The sequence below is a fragment of the Dama dama genome, chromosome 15, assembly GCF_033118175.1.
Source record: "Dama dama isolate Ldn47 chromosome 15, ASM3311817v1, whole genome shotgun sequence".
Classification (NCBI taxonomy): Eukaryota; Metazoa; Chordata; class Mammalia; order Artiodactyla; family Cervidae; genus Dama; species Dama dama.
In genome coordinates this window covers 19396064-19410132 of record NC_083695.1, presented here as the reverse complement: position 1 = coordinate 19410132, position 14069 = coordinate 19396064, and the positions used below count along the sequence as shown (strand labels likewise).

The following is a 14069-nucleotide window of genomic DNA, read 5'->3' as shown; positions in this document are numbered from 1 at the left end:
TGAAAAAGAGAGTTAATAATAATTGGTAGCTAAAGTTGCTGACATTATCCACATGAATGCTTGATTCTGCTCGACAGTATATGGGTGTTGGAATTTGCTGAAATTGTTTTTAGCGAGCCATAGATTAGATTGGTCATGTTTTTGGCCCATTAGCTCCAAAGCTGCCTGGGATGGGCTTTCTCAAGATATGCTAGTATTTTGCTTTCTGCTAGAATCTTTGTTTGGTTAATTTGGTATTTATGCAATGTCTTCTTTCCAATAACTGTGGCTCAATAGATACTGGTTTATTATAGGAAGTCCTAGTAACAGAATCTTGCTGCCTGTGGACTCAGGATAGATCATTAGTCTAGATACACATAATAATACCTGGTTTTAAACGTGGAGTCAGGAGCTGGTGATGGATGAAACTGTTTGGACCATAAAACTAAGTTTGTAGGTGGCCTATAATAGTTAAACAATATACATGGTGAAATTATGCTGAACTTACTGATTCACTACATAATAAAGGTAAATTGGGGCAGATGAATAAGTGATATCACCAAGTTAGGTAGCCACACCTTGGGGGGTTCCACCTGTCTGGAGATGCTGACTTCCAGAAACACAGATGTACATGGTACTTCACAAGGAGCACAGTACATATTTTTTAAAGCTTTTTTTTTTTTTTTTTTTTAAGTTATCTATTTCTTTATTTATTTTTGGCTGTGCTGGGTCATCCTTGATGTGTGGGCTTTTCTCTGGTTTCAGTGAGTGGGGGCTAATCTCTAGATGCCATGCACAGGCTTCTCATTGCGGTGACTTCTCTTGAGGACCATGGGCTCCAGGTTGTGTGGTCTTCAGTAGCTGTGGTTCTTAGCTACTCACAGCATGCTCTGGGATCTTCCTGGCTCAAGGATCAAACTCGTGTCTCCCGCATTGGCAGGCAGAATCTTTACCACTGAGCCACCAGGGAAGCACCCACAGTACATATTTTAACACTTTTATACTCTCTAGAGCATTCTTAGCAAGCAGGCCTTACAAAGATGACTACAATGGCTATTCAGTGTTTGGTCAAACAAAACACCATTTGTAGAATGATTATAGGTGCATGCCATAATTTAAGTGGGTGTTAGCACCAGAGAAGGCACTTGTCTCAAATAATGAAGCTAAGCTCTTAGGTATAAAGTGTAGCCTAGGTTGTGGTTTTCTGAAGAACTTTATGCTTGGTTGGCTGTGGTCATTCTCCTAGTTGGGGGATTCTGATCTCTTTATGTTCCCAACTGAAATGAAATATATTAGTGGATATATTGATAACACTTCTGAGTTATAGAAATAGCTGAAATTCTCTACGCTCTAAGAGAACCCCACAGAACTTGGAAAGTTTGAAGTGAAAGGAGAGTCCTTGAACACTTTGCTGTTATATAACACATGTGCCTAGTTCTATAATGGAGTAACAGATCCTCCACTGAATCTAATTATGGTTTATATTTCTGAATATATAATTGTTTAGGGGCAAGGGCCTGAAATGGAGGCCACCACCACCATTATCACCATGAGTTCACCACCATCACCCCCACCACCATGACCCCATTACTGCCACCATCACCTCCACCACCCCATGACCCCATCCCCACCACCATCACCTCCACCACCCCATGACCCCATCCCCACCACCATCACCTCCACCACCATGACCCCATCCCCACCACCATCACCTCCACCACCCCATGACCCCATCCCCACCACCATCACCTCCACCACCCCATGACCCCATCCCCACCACCATCACCTCCACCACCATGACCACCCCTTTTACCACCGTAGTTATCAGTCTCTCAGTTTCTGCCTGTCTGCCTTAAGGAAAATGCAGATGTTTGCAATGCTACAAGCCTACAAACAGGCTTCTGAGCATTCTCACACCACTCCCTGCTAACTACTACCAAGATCTACTTAATCAGGTAGAAGGGTGGGGCAGCGTTTACTCAGAATGAAGGATTTGTGAAAAAGAAATGAAGGCTAGAGAGAACTTTTGAGGTGAAGCTGGTGTTCTTTTGTATAGTTTGTTGCTGCTCCAGTTTCAACAACACCTCTGGACATCGCAAACCCTGCTGTAGACCAGTCAGAAGAAAGGCAAGCTTAGGATACCTTAAAATTTTTTACTAATAATTATTAAGTTCCTAACTGCGGAAGCAGATAGTTGCTTTCTTTAATGGTGACAGGGAATCTGTGGTCTGACAGGCATTTCTCATGGAACTAGCACATTTAATGAACACATCACATGACTCCAGGATAAATTTACTGGAGACTTGGAAAAAAGAAACAAATGGCATAAAGACATTTTAGGGACAGTTGGTGGCATTTGAAAACATACTGGCTATACTGTTAGGAAATTAGTGTTCATTTTCCTAGCAGTGATAATAGTATTGAAGCTATATAGGGGAATATCTCTCTTCCAGGGGTATGCATGTTGAAATTTTAAATAATGAAGTAATGTTTAAGTCAACTATTTTCAAATGATTCAGCCAAAAATGTATTTGCATGGAGAGAGAGAAAAAAATCAAATATGACAAAATGCTCAACTGTTGAATCTACGTTGAGTGTCTATAAGTATTCCTTATACAGCTTTTTCAACTTTTTTATTTGTATAAAATAAAATAAGAATTTGGAGGAAAGGGGAGGACAAATTCTGAAAGAGGTATAGCAACTTACTTAGTCCCTAATGTCTCATTTATTACCAAAGAGAAAGAAAAGACTAATTCCTCAAAAGACTGGCTTTATTTCAGAGGGAAGAGTCTAGTTACACTGGGCACAATTCATGAGAAGCATTTACTTCAGAAGTGCATTTAAACACTTTGTTAGAATTAAGTGACAAAAAAATATTAGTTTATGTCTATCATGTCTCAAAATCTGCATGTGTAAAATTTTATAATGGAGTTTCTCCATGGTGTTGATTTTGTCTGAAGGCATGTAAGGAATCTTAAATATTTATAATTCCTAAAGCAGTGATATATGACTTAGTGTAAGACTTAAAACTGCCCTATCATTGCCCAGTTAAAGTTGCTTTGACAAGTAAAGGTGAAAAATGAATAAAAATTAACTCACCGTGAACTTCTTGTTTTTTTTTTTTTTTGCAACGGTAGAGCTCACCCATACAAGGCACAGTTGCCTCTTTATTATCCGGCTGCTGATTAATCAGTTTGCACATTAACCACAGTTAAAGTGGAGATGAGACCCAGGATGGTTAGCACAGGCCTGCCACCCCAGGTTCCTGAAAACCTGTGCAGATATGAGGGCAGGTGTGGAGGCCAGAGCTGAGGAGCAGAGTTGGGAGAAGGAAGCCATCCCCATGCCCTGCTGGGTCTTAGTCATGATTAGTCCATAAACCAAGTAATCCCCCTATGGATGTCAAGAGTGGACTCTTCTGTACTGTGATACTGGGTTATCCAGGAACTCTACATTCCTTTACCTTCCCTTCACTTTGCAATCAAGAGTCACATGTAGTGGTGGCCTAAATGGGAGGGAAATCCCAAAAAGAAGGGATCGTGTAATCATATAGCTGATTCACTTGGCTATCAGCGGAAACTAACATAACACTGTAAAGCAACTATACTCTAATAAAAATTAATTTGCAGAAAAAATTAAAAGAAGTTGAGAAAGATGAAGAAATTGAGGTACAAGCAGCTAAAGTAACTCACCCCAGGGGACACAGCTAATGAATGGCAGAGTCACTAGCAATACGGCCCTATGTTGCCTTCTTTTTGCCTTCTTTATTTAAAGGAAGTTTTATTGAAGTCTAGTTGATTTACAGTGTTGCTTTAATTCCCTCTGTACGGCAGAGTGACTCGGATATACATAATATTTAACACCACTCCACTCAGTCTGCACTGCTCCACCTGGGAAGGGAGTCAGCTAAGCCCACTGCACTCTGCCCTCCAGGATCTCAGACTATCAGTATTCTTAACATGGGTGTGGTGCCGTCCTCTGCATTCACTTTTTTTTTTGGCATGAAAGATTATATTTAGACACATGTTCTTTATTATGCTTGTTTCTAATTCTAGTAATAAGTTCTTATTGAATGTGCTTTAAAAGGAACTGACAACATTTCCAGCTTATATTCAGCAACAAGTTATGAAAATTATGGAGAAAATGACTATACTAAAAATTAGGGCATAGAAGGCATCATTAAAGGAATGGAAATAGTTGACCTTTACATAGATATGAAGCAGAAGGTAATAGTGGTCTAAAAATATTGTGCAGGTTACCCAGTTAATTACACTTCCTTTGAATGACTCTAAAAGTTGTTGGGATGTGTACTGTAGGCAGAAACATTTAAATCAGTGTGATTTCTGGTAGTTATTAAAAGATGGAATAAGAGCAGAAATTAGAATTCCCAGCCCACTCTCTTTAGATGGCGGTGATGGCGTCTGATGCTCCTACGCCTATACCTTTACTCATGCCTGCTGTGTTCTGTCACTTCAGTCATGTTCGCCTTTTTATGACCCTGTCGACTGCTAGGCCCCTCTGTCCATGGAATTCTCCAGGCAAGAATAGTGCAGTGGGTTGCTATGCCCTCCTGCAGGATATCTTCCTGATCCAGGGATCAAACCCACGTCTCTTATGTCGCCTGCATTGGCAGACGGGTTCTTTACCATTAGCGCCACCTGGTGTCATTTAGAAGGGGTTGAATTCCTCCCTCTCCTCTCCTACAAGGGTGGGCCTCAGTTCTGGCTATTCAGAGAATTCCTTGTCCTGGATTATAAAGACTACATCAGGGTGAAATATAAAATCTCAGCCGGCCTAAAGAGAGTTTGTGCAGCCTTTGGGGTTGCTAAGCTGAACGGTGACATAAACCCAAAGGGGGCTAGAGATGGAGCATGAAGATGAACGATTCCTACCATCTTTTGGGCAGTAGCTAGATCCAGTCATGCCTGATGTTGCACCACCCAGACTTTCCCATTATATAAACCAGTACATTAATCTCAACCTGCCCCCAACCCCTGGAGTGTTTTAAGCCAGTTTAATTTGGGCTTCTGTCCTCACTAATATGCTGGCTATTCAGTTCAGTTCAGTCATTCAGTTGTGTCTGACTCTTTGTGATCCCATGGACTCCAGCATGCCAGGCTTCCCTGTCCATCACCAACTCCCAGAGCTTGCTTAAATTCATGTCCATCGAGTCGGTAATTCCATCCAACTGTCTCACCCTCTGTCATCCCCTTCTCCTCCTGCCTTCCGTCTTTCCCAGCATCAGGGTCTTTTCAAATGAGTCAGTTCTTTGCATCAGGTGGCCAAAGTATTGGAGTTTCAGCTTCAGCATCAGTCCTTCCAATGAATATTCAGGTCTGATTTCCTTTAGGATGGACTGGTTGGATCTCCTTGCAGTCCAAGGGACTCTCAGGGGTCTTCTCCAACACCGCAGTACAAAAGTATCAATTCTTTGGCGCTCAGCTTTCTTTATGGTCCGGTTCTCACATCAGTACATGACTACGGGAAAAACCATAGCTTTGACTAGATGGACCTTTGTCAGCAATGTCTCTGCTTTTTAATATGCTGTCTAGGTTGGTCATAGCTTTTCTTCCAAGGAGCAAGCATCTTTTAATTTCATGACTACAGTCACCATCTGCAGTGATTTTGGAGCCCAGAAAAATAAAGTCTCTCCCTGTTTCCATTGTTTCCCCATCTATTTGCCATGAAGTGATGAGACTGGATGCCGTGATCTTAGTTTTTTGAATGTTGAGTTTTAAGCCAACTTTTTCACTCTCCTCTTTCACTTTCATCAAGAGGCTCTTAAGTTTTTCTTCGCTTTCTGCCATAAGGGTGGTGTCATCTGCACATCTGAGGTTATTGATATTTCTCCCGGCAATCTTGATTCCAGCTTGTGCTTCATCCAGCCTGGCATTTCACATGCATATAAGTTAAATAAGCAGGGTGACAATATACATCCTTGTCATACTCCTTTCCCAATTTGGAATCAGTCTGTTTTTCCATGTCCAGTTCTAACTGTGGCTTCTTGACCTGCATACAGATTTCTCAGGAGGCAGGTCAGGTGGTCTGGTATTTCCATCTCTTGAAGAATTTTCCAGTTTGTTGTGACCTACATAGTGAAAGGCTTTGGTGTAATCAATGAAGCAAAAGTAGATGTTTTTCTGGAATGCTGAATGCTGGCTATTGGTAATGGTCAAATCTGGCCTGAACAACCACCTATCAAGGGCAGTGTAGAAAGTCTTCTAGCCACCTCAAAGTGCAGTTCAACCTTGAGATTATGTTAGTTTATGCTTTCTTTCCAGGAATAAATCTAATTTTAACTAAATAAAAATAAAATGAGGGAACTCGTTGGCAGTCCAGTGGTTAGGATTTTGTGCTTCCAGTTCTGGGAGCCCAGGTTTGATCCCTAGTTAGGGAACTAATATTCTACAAGCTGCTCAGCAAAGTCAAAAAATAGAGAAAGGCGTTCTTTGCCAGTTGATCTCTAACAAAACCTTTCATTTCCTTTCGGTTCTGTAGACACAGATGCCATGCATCTGTTGTTGTTGTTGTTGAGTCACTAAGTCGTGTTCAACTCTTTGCAACCCCATGGACTGCAGTGTCCCAGGCTTCCCTGTCCTTCACTATCTCCCAGAGTCTGCTCAAACTCATGTTCATTGAGTTGGTGATGCCATCCAACCATCTCATCCTTTGTTGCCCCCTTCTGCTCCTGCCCTCAATCCTTCCCAGCATCAGGATCTTTTCCAAAAGACCTTTTCCAAAGAGTCGTTTCTTTGTATCAGGTGGTATTAGAGTTTCAGCTTCAGCATCATTCTTTCCAGTGAGTATTCAAAGTTAATTTCCTTTAGAATTGACTGGTTTGATCTCCTTGCTGTCCAAGGGACTCTCAAAAGTCTTCTCCAGCATCACAATTCAAAAGCATCAATTCTTCAGCACTCAGCCTTCTTTATGGCCCACCTCTCACATCACTGTAGGACTACTGGAAAAACCATAGCTTTGACTATAAGGACCTTTGTCAGCACAATGATATCTGTGCTTTTTAATACGCTGTCTAGATTTGTCATAGCCTTTCTGCCAAAGTATCTTTTAATTTCATGGCTGCAGTCACAGTCTGCAGTGATTTTGAAGCCCTCCCCAAAATAAAATCTCTCACTGTTTCCACATTTTCCCCATCTAATTGCTGTGAAGTAATGGGACCAAATGCCATGATCTTAGTTTTTTGAATGCTGAGTTTTAAGCCAGCTTTTTCACTCTCCTCTTTCCAATTCATCAAGAGGCTCTTTAGTTCCTCTTGGCTTTCTGCCATAGAGTGGTATCATCTGCATATCTGAGGTTGTAGACACGCGTCTACAAAAAGAGAAAAATGGAGCAGCTACAGGGCCCTGTCCGTCTCCAATTAGGTTGCTCTCAATTTGCAGACTTCCTTCTTTAGAACTGGTTTGCCCACAGTCTTTGTGTCTAAGGGAGCTAGTAGCAGAGCTTCCAGTGGTGACCAGTTTAGAAGGTGTAACTATACCAATATGCGAACAGTTATACTGGCTGTTGGGTCCCTGTGAAGATCATTCTGGAGTCAGTGCTGGAGGCCTCCCAGTAGCCTCCCCGTACCTGGAGGCAGTTGTCACACTGTCCACCCCCTAACTCTTCTCATTTGTCTCCCCACCTAGGATTCCAGATCCTTTGAGCTGGACTTGGTCTTCTGTGAGGCTGACGATGGTTTCATGTATCCTAAGCTATATACTGTGTTGTGCACAACTTGATGTATTAGCAAGGAATGAGTGAATTGGAGAGTTGTTTGGGAGAAATTCACATTTATTTATTTAAGACCTACGCCCTTTCCATGATCTCAGTAATAGAAAGGGAGAAAAATGCCCAACCCAAAAGGCTGGTTATGCTAATGTTCCCCACTGTCCCTGCCAACCCCTTTCTACCCCTGCCTGCCCACTCCCTCCTCCATCAGCAGATTAACTTGACTGTTTCTTTCCTTTAAGCTAATTTCTAAAGGGCTCTCACAAATGTACCTGGTGGCAGAAGGCCACCAGCCTGGGATTAAAAATTTGCTAGAGATAGTCCTTGAAAGATAAGCACCTTCAACTAGTGGCGTTTAATGTACTGCTTTTTCCTCTTCAAAGTGCTTTGCCAGCATTACTCAGGTGGCCCACTCAACACCTCTCACAGATTGGTCAGCAAGATTACAGGCTTTTTTTTTTAAGGCAGAGTTTGGTGTTGTAACTTAAGATAGTACAGTTCATTTAGACGTCTTGAGCCGGATGTTGATGTATTAACATTCTCAGCTTCTATGCTGACCTTGACTCACCTTCTCTTGTTAAAGTGGTTGCTAAATTTTCTTAAAATCAATCTGATTTGGAAATCCTTAGAATGCAACTTCATTATGGTTTGTATTCTAGTCTCAAATAAGTCTTATGGGTAATAAGATTTCTAGAAAAGAAATACTTTAGAAAAAGACCCGGTTTAGTAAGCTCTTAATTTTTATTTTTCTGCGTCAATCAGCTTTTCTTTTATGGAATCCATTTATAAAGTGTACATGATGTTTTTAAATATATCTGCATTGTGAAATGGTGTCCATGGTCAAGCTAATTAACACATCCATCACCTCCCATAATTACCGTTTTTTGCTGTGTGGTGAGAACACTGGAGATCTACTCTCTTAGCAAATTTCAAGTGTTTGATACATTTTTTATTCATTGCAGTCATTGTGCTGTGCTTCAGGTTTCCAGAATTTATTCATCTTATAACTGAAAATTTATTCCCTTTGATCAATATCTCCTCTTTTCCTCCACCACCCCTGACCCCAGTCTACGGTAACCACCACGCTAGCCTCTGTTGCTATGAATTAGACTTGTTTTAAGATGGAATCCATTTCTTTCTTTTTTAAAAAATACATATATCCCTTCTTTTTTGGATTTCCTTCTCATTTAAATCACCACAGAGCATTAGGTAGAGTTCCCTGTGCTGTACACTAGGTTCTCATTAGTTACCCATTTTATGCACAGTAACGTATATATGTCAATCCCAATCTCCCGGTTCATCCCCTTTCCCCCTTGGTATCCATTCATTTGTTTTCTACATCTGTGTCTCTATTTCTGCTTTGCAAGTAAAATCATCTGTACCATTTTCTAGATTCCAAACACATGCATTACTATACAATATTTGTTTTCCCTTTCTGATTTACTTCAGTCTGTGTGACAGTCTCTAGGTCCATGCACATCTCTGTGAATGGCACAGTTTCGTTCCTTTTTATGGCTAAGCAATATCCCGCTCTGCCACAATCTTCTCTATCCATTTCTTTAAAAAATATTTCCGGGTAGTTGTGGTTGATGTCGAAACAGACCTACTGTGTATTTCAGCAGTTTTCCATTTCATTCAGTATATGCCATAGGTCACAATAATTATAATAATCAGGGCAGTACCTACCATTCCTTTTATTAAATGCGTCACCTAATTCCATGTATTCAGCCACCTTATGGACTAGGTATTATCATTGCTGCATCACAGACAAAGAACCTGGGGCTGAAAGGAGTGTTTTACTTGCCCATTGTCACATTAGGTGATGGTTGGTGGTCCAGCTGAGAATAAAACAGATCTGACGACTACCTGAGTCCCTTCTGCTGCCGCCCCTTTGGCCACAGTGCCACTGTTATAAGCAACGTATGGCAGCCTGAGTGAAGCATGTTCACCTGGAAGAGTTGATGTTTAGACCAGAATTGGTCGTGACCAAAATGCCACTTAATGTTTTTAATCCAGCAGGCTACTCCCTATAGTCTAATAAAAACATATGCCAGCCTAAAAAACTACACAAGGGGCTGCAATGTTACATAAATTTAAGAAATAGATTCAAATATAAAAGATCTGGGAGTATCAGGATTATTATTATCTGTGTTTTTGTTTACCTCGCAATTTAGAATTTTCACATCATTTTCACACCACTTAGGTCATTGCATTCTCACAGTGAGTTGGGACAGTTAACATTATATTCACCACTACTCTAATGCAGAAATGGAGGTTCAGTGAGGGTTTCTGACTTGCCATTCATGGGCTATGAAGTGAGGCAGCCCACCTCAAAGCCAATCATCTATTCTCTGTCTAGGGAATCAGACGCCCATGTGGGTTGCCCTGCCCTGGCCCTGTTTGACATGTGGCTGTAGGCTGAAGTTATCCTTGGGTAACTGCTAAAGCCACTAAGAGCTGGGTATTGACTTTTGACAAGCTTGTGTTTTCCCGGGTGCCCAGGCTGCTTACTTCATCCAGCTGTTTCTCAACTAGATCATGTTTACAGGTTTTCTGATTAGATGCACTGGGTTTTGTCTGTGACCTGTTGCTGTGAGCTTTACCTGGTGCTGTTCACATTAGCAGTATTCAGACCACCAGTTCATCTACAGGACGACCTTCTGCCAGGGGCAGCCAAGCTGACAGACCTTAACTGGTGTCATCTGACACTGGGGGTGACGGTCTGACAGTCTGCAGCCTGGAGAATTAGCCGATATTGGAGTTAATTGGATTTCTCTTTCTTTTCCTTGCAAATACTTTCTTTTCTCCTGACTCTTTTTTTCCATGCCTGCACATTTATTTCCAGTCCTGGGCATTTGGGTGCATCCTCATTGGTGAGGCCAGTGTGTACTTGTTCTCCTCTTTGCTCTGATAAATATGGCTGGTGAGAAACTATTTTGGGAAAGTATGAAGCTCTTGGAGACAGTGATATCATCATTAGTCAGGCTTTAGACTCTATTGAATAACGTGCATTTTGATTTTAATACTATCCTTGACATCACTTCCAAAATGAAAAATGATGTGCTTAATCATAATCATTTTAGACTTGGGGAGTAAAAGGTCTAAAGTCAGTGTGAACTTTTCCTTAACATAGTGTTCTAGGTACTGAGTAAATACTTTGTATTATCAATTTCTTGAAGTCCCTCTCTGAACCTCAGTTTCCTCATCTGTAAAATGGTGTACTATTACCTCCTGAGGCTACTCGGTCCTAAGGATTCAAACAACACATGAATGTAAAGGCCTAGAACAGTCCTTAACACTGAGTTGATAGAGTTGCTGTTAACATAGAAATTTAAATAAGACTAAGGCATTTAGAAGATACATTCTTCCAACTGAATGGGCTCTGTTGATTTAATTTAGGCATCCTGTGTCTGTCATTGTAAAGGGCCACTCCTAGCACTGGAAATTGTTTTTGCCATGTTTTCTCCACACATTATCAGATTTTAACAAATGGGCTCATATAAATAAAAGTCCTTTGAAAAGCAGAAGTGACTTTCAAAAAAGAAAGGAAAAATAGAAGCAGCTATACATATGTACTTTGAAAGTCTTTGCAAAGTAGAAACGACTGTACCATACCAACACTGGCCTTGGTGCCTGATCTCAGGTATACATTTTCACTTAATCTTCATATCAACCAGTCATCAATTTGAAAATAAGGGAACTTAGACCGAGAAAAGTTAAGAAACATTCTAAGAATCTTAAAACCAGCAAGTAGTGTTGGAGCATCTCCAAGGGGGCTTTCAATAAGTAAAGAAAAAGAAAAGGCAAAGGCAAAATATCTCCTTCATTCCTGGTGGAGGCCAGCTTGAGGGTTGGCTGAGTGTCTGACCCAAGTGGGCCTTGGTAACTGAACCCCTGGGCAGACCCCCTACCCTGTGGCCAGCATCAGTGACCTGGGACAGGTCACTGTCCCCATGGCCCCTCATGAAGTTCTGCATAGGGGAACAAAGCAGGTGGCTATCCTCTGTGACCAAGCTCAGGCCCACAGGAGTGAAAACTGCATCTGAGCAGAGCCTCCCAGCTGCCTTTCCCAAATCTTCCATGAAGATAAATAAACCACATTTCCAGGGCTACAGTGAATATAAAGGGACAAGGTGAGGCCTTCAGTGACACAATCGATCTGCCTTTCCAAAATAGAAAGCTTATGAGTAGGAAAAGTGCTCTCTATTCACAAATGACAAAGATGATTTTCAAATCCAAGTCTGTGACTCAGCTCTAAAGCCCAGCTTTTTCATTAAGCCCTGGGAACACCCCTACTTGCTGTGGGAAGTTTGAGAGCCGTCTCTAGTTCATCTTTTTTTTTTTCCAAATAAGCATGGTGTCTTTACTTTTCAATTTTTTGGCTATGCCTCGCGGCATGTGGCATCTTAGTTCCCCCAACCAGAGATTGAACCTATGCGCCCTGCATTGGAAACATGGAGTCTTAACCATTGGACTACCAGGGAAGTCCCTCTAGCTCATCTTTTTCAACCATCATTTATGTAGTGTCTGATTTATCATTTTAAATGTCTGTTGTAAGTAACGAAGTGGAAGAAGAGTTTTTCCTGGTACTGTGGTACCATGCACAGTGATGTGTCAGAACATTTTGAAATTCATATTGTTGATTAAAATAAGTAAGCAATTCAAGCAGCACATTTCCATTTTAAGTGAACGTAGCCATTCCCTTCTCCAGGAGATCTTCCCGACCCAGGGAGCAGACCCAAGCCCCCCGCATTGCAGGCAGATTCTTTACTGTCTGAGCCACCAGCGAAGCCCAGTCTGTAGAAAGAAGTATTCAGAGACAAGTAGCTTGGAAATGAAGCTACCACCTCATCTCTATAAAAACCATAGGTTCAGATGGCATGCTTTGTTTTGTATTTCGGTGGATGCATTGTGAGAAGAGCCTTTTGTCTGCATTTCGGTTATTAAAATTGTTAGGCCTGCCCATAAACCTCTGCAAAACTCTGTGGGAAAAAAAGCTGGAACAAATATGAGGACGAACGGCCAACTGTTTTGAGCAAGTCTTTGTGTTCAATGTGCATTGGTTCATTTGTGTTATGACAGAGTTCCTAGGAGTGGGGAGGGTGAGGGGGCCTCCCTCAATAAATATTACATGACGGCAGTGTTACCTTTTTGTGTGATATAATTGATCGTTTCAATAATTAATGTCGCCAGTGCATGTTTCTAAGAGGACCAAGGGTAAATAATTTACTGTAATTACCAAAGAGGAGTGATATTATTTATTTATTAGAGCTTGAAAAAAATGGGTCCTTTGGAAAATAACCTTAAGGCCCCAAATGTAGGAATTTTGGTTTGCTAAAAAATTAAGTAAGCAGCACCACTACTTCACATTAAATATTTTGCCCTACTCTGGAGGTGAGTTGGGCTTCCCAGATGGCAGTACTGGTAAAACAACCTGCCTGCCAATACAGAAGACTCAAGAGACAGGGGTTCAATCCCTGGGTCAGGAAGATCCCCTGGAAGAGGGCATGGCAACCCACTCCAGTATTCTTGCCTGGAGAATCCCATGAACAGAGAAGTCTGGCGGGCTATAGTCCATAGGGTCGCAGAGAGTCAGGAAACGATTGAAACAACTACGCATGGAGGGCAGTAGTTCTTTGGGGTCTCTAAAAGTTAGTAAAATTGGTAAATGAGGCCAGACTAAAGCCAACATCTAATCTTTGGTTAAACCTTAAAGAATGTGGGCACTTTCTGAAGTGATGTATTGCTCTTTGGGGATGAGGAACCTGGTTCTATAAACTTTTATGAACATCACTGATCACACACCCACCCACTGGCTGTGTCCTCTCTCGCTGAATGCAGAGGAAGCTGCTCCTCATTCATTTCTGCATTCCCTTAAGATCTGGATAGGATAGTGACTGCACATAAGTGCTCTACAAATTATTGTTCAGTTTGATTGCAGGACTTATCAAATATACACACCAATAAAAAGTCATGTCTTGTTATCAGACATACTCATTTGGATTAAAAGAAGAACCTCCATATACACCTTCAGCCCCTTCTCTCCAGAGACAATGACTTGGGGTACGTTTTGATGACTGAGTATTAAGCTCACAGGGTATTCTGCATGGTAGAGGACTTGCCACCTGTGACTTCCACTAAAGAAATGAACCTGGAACATTTCACTGGAAAATTTCAGAGAAGACTCTCCATTTTCAGCCTCGAGGCTCCATCCCTCACTGTCTCTCTGGGAGACCAGTAAAGGTAGAAGTTTGGGTTTGAACATTTGGTATATAAGCTTTCAATTAATCTCCATTTTCACTATGGTGCCTTTAACCTTCTAATCTTTGCCTCTGGTCTCTGTGCCTCTAACGTTCTGCCAAGGA

General features: G+C 41.5%; 1 protein-coding gene across 9 annotated transcripts in view; it reads left to right on the top strand.

The window, feature by feature from the left end:
• The window catches only part of ANK3 (ankyrin 3), a 720826-nt gene that overhangs the window by 612446 nt on the left and 94311 nt on the right, over window positions 1-14069 (top strand). The window lies entirely within an intron of this gene.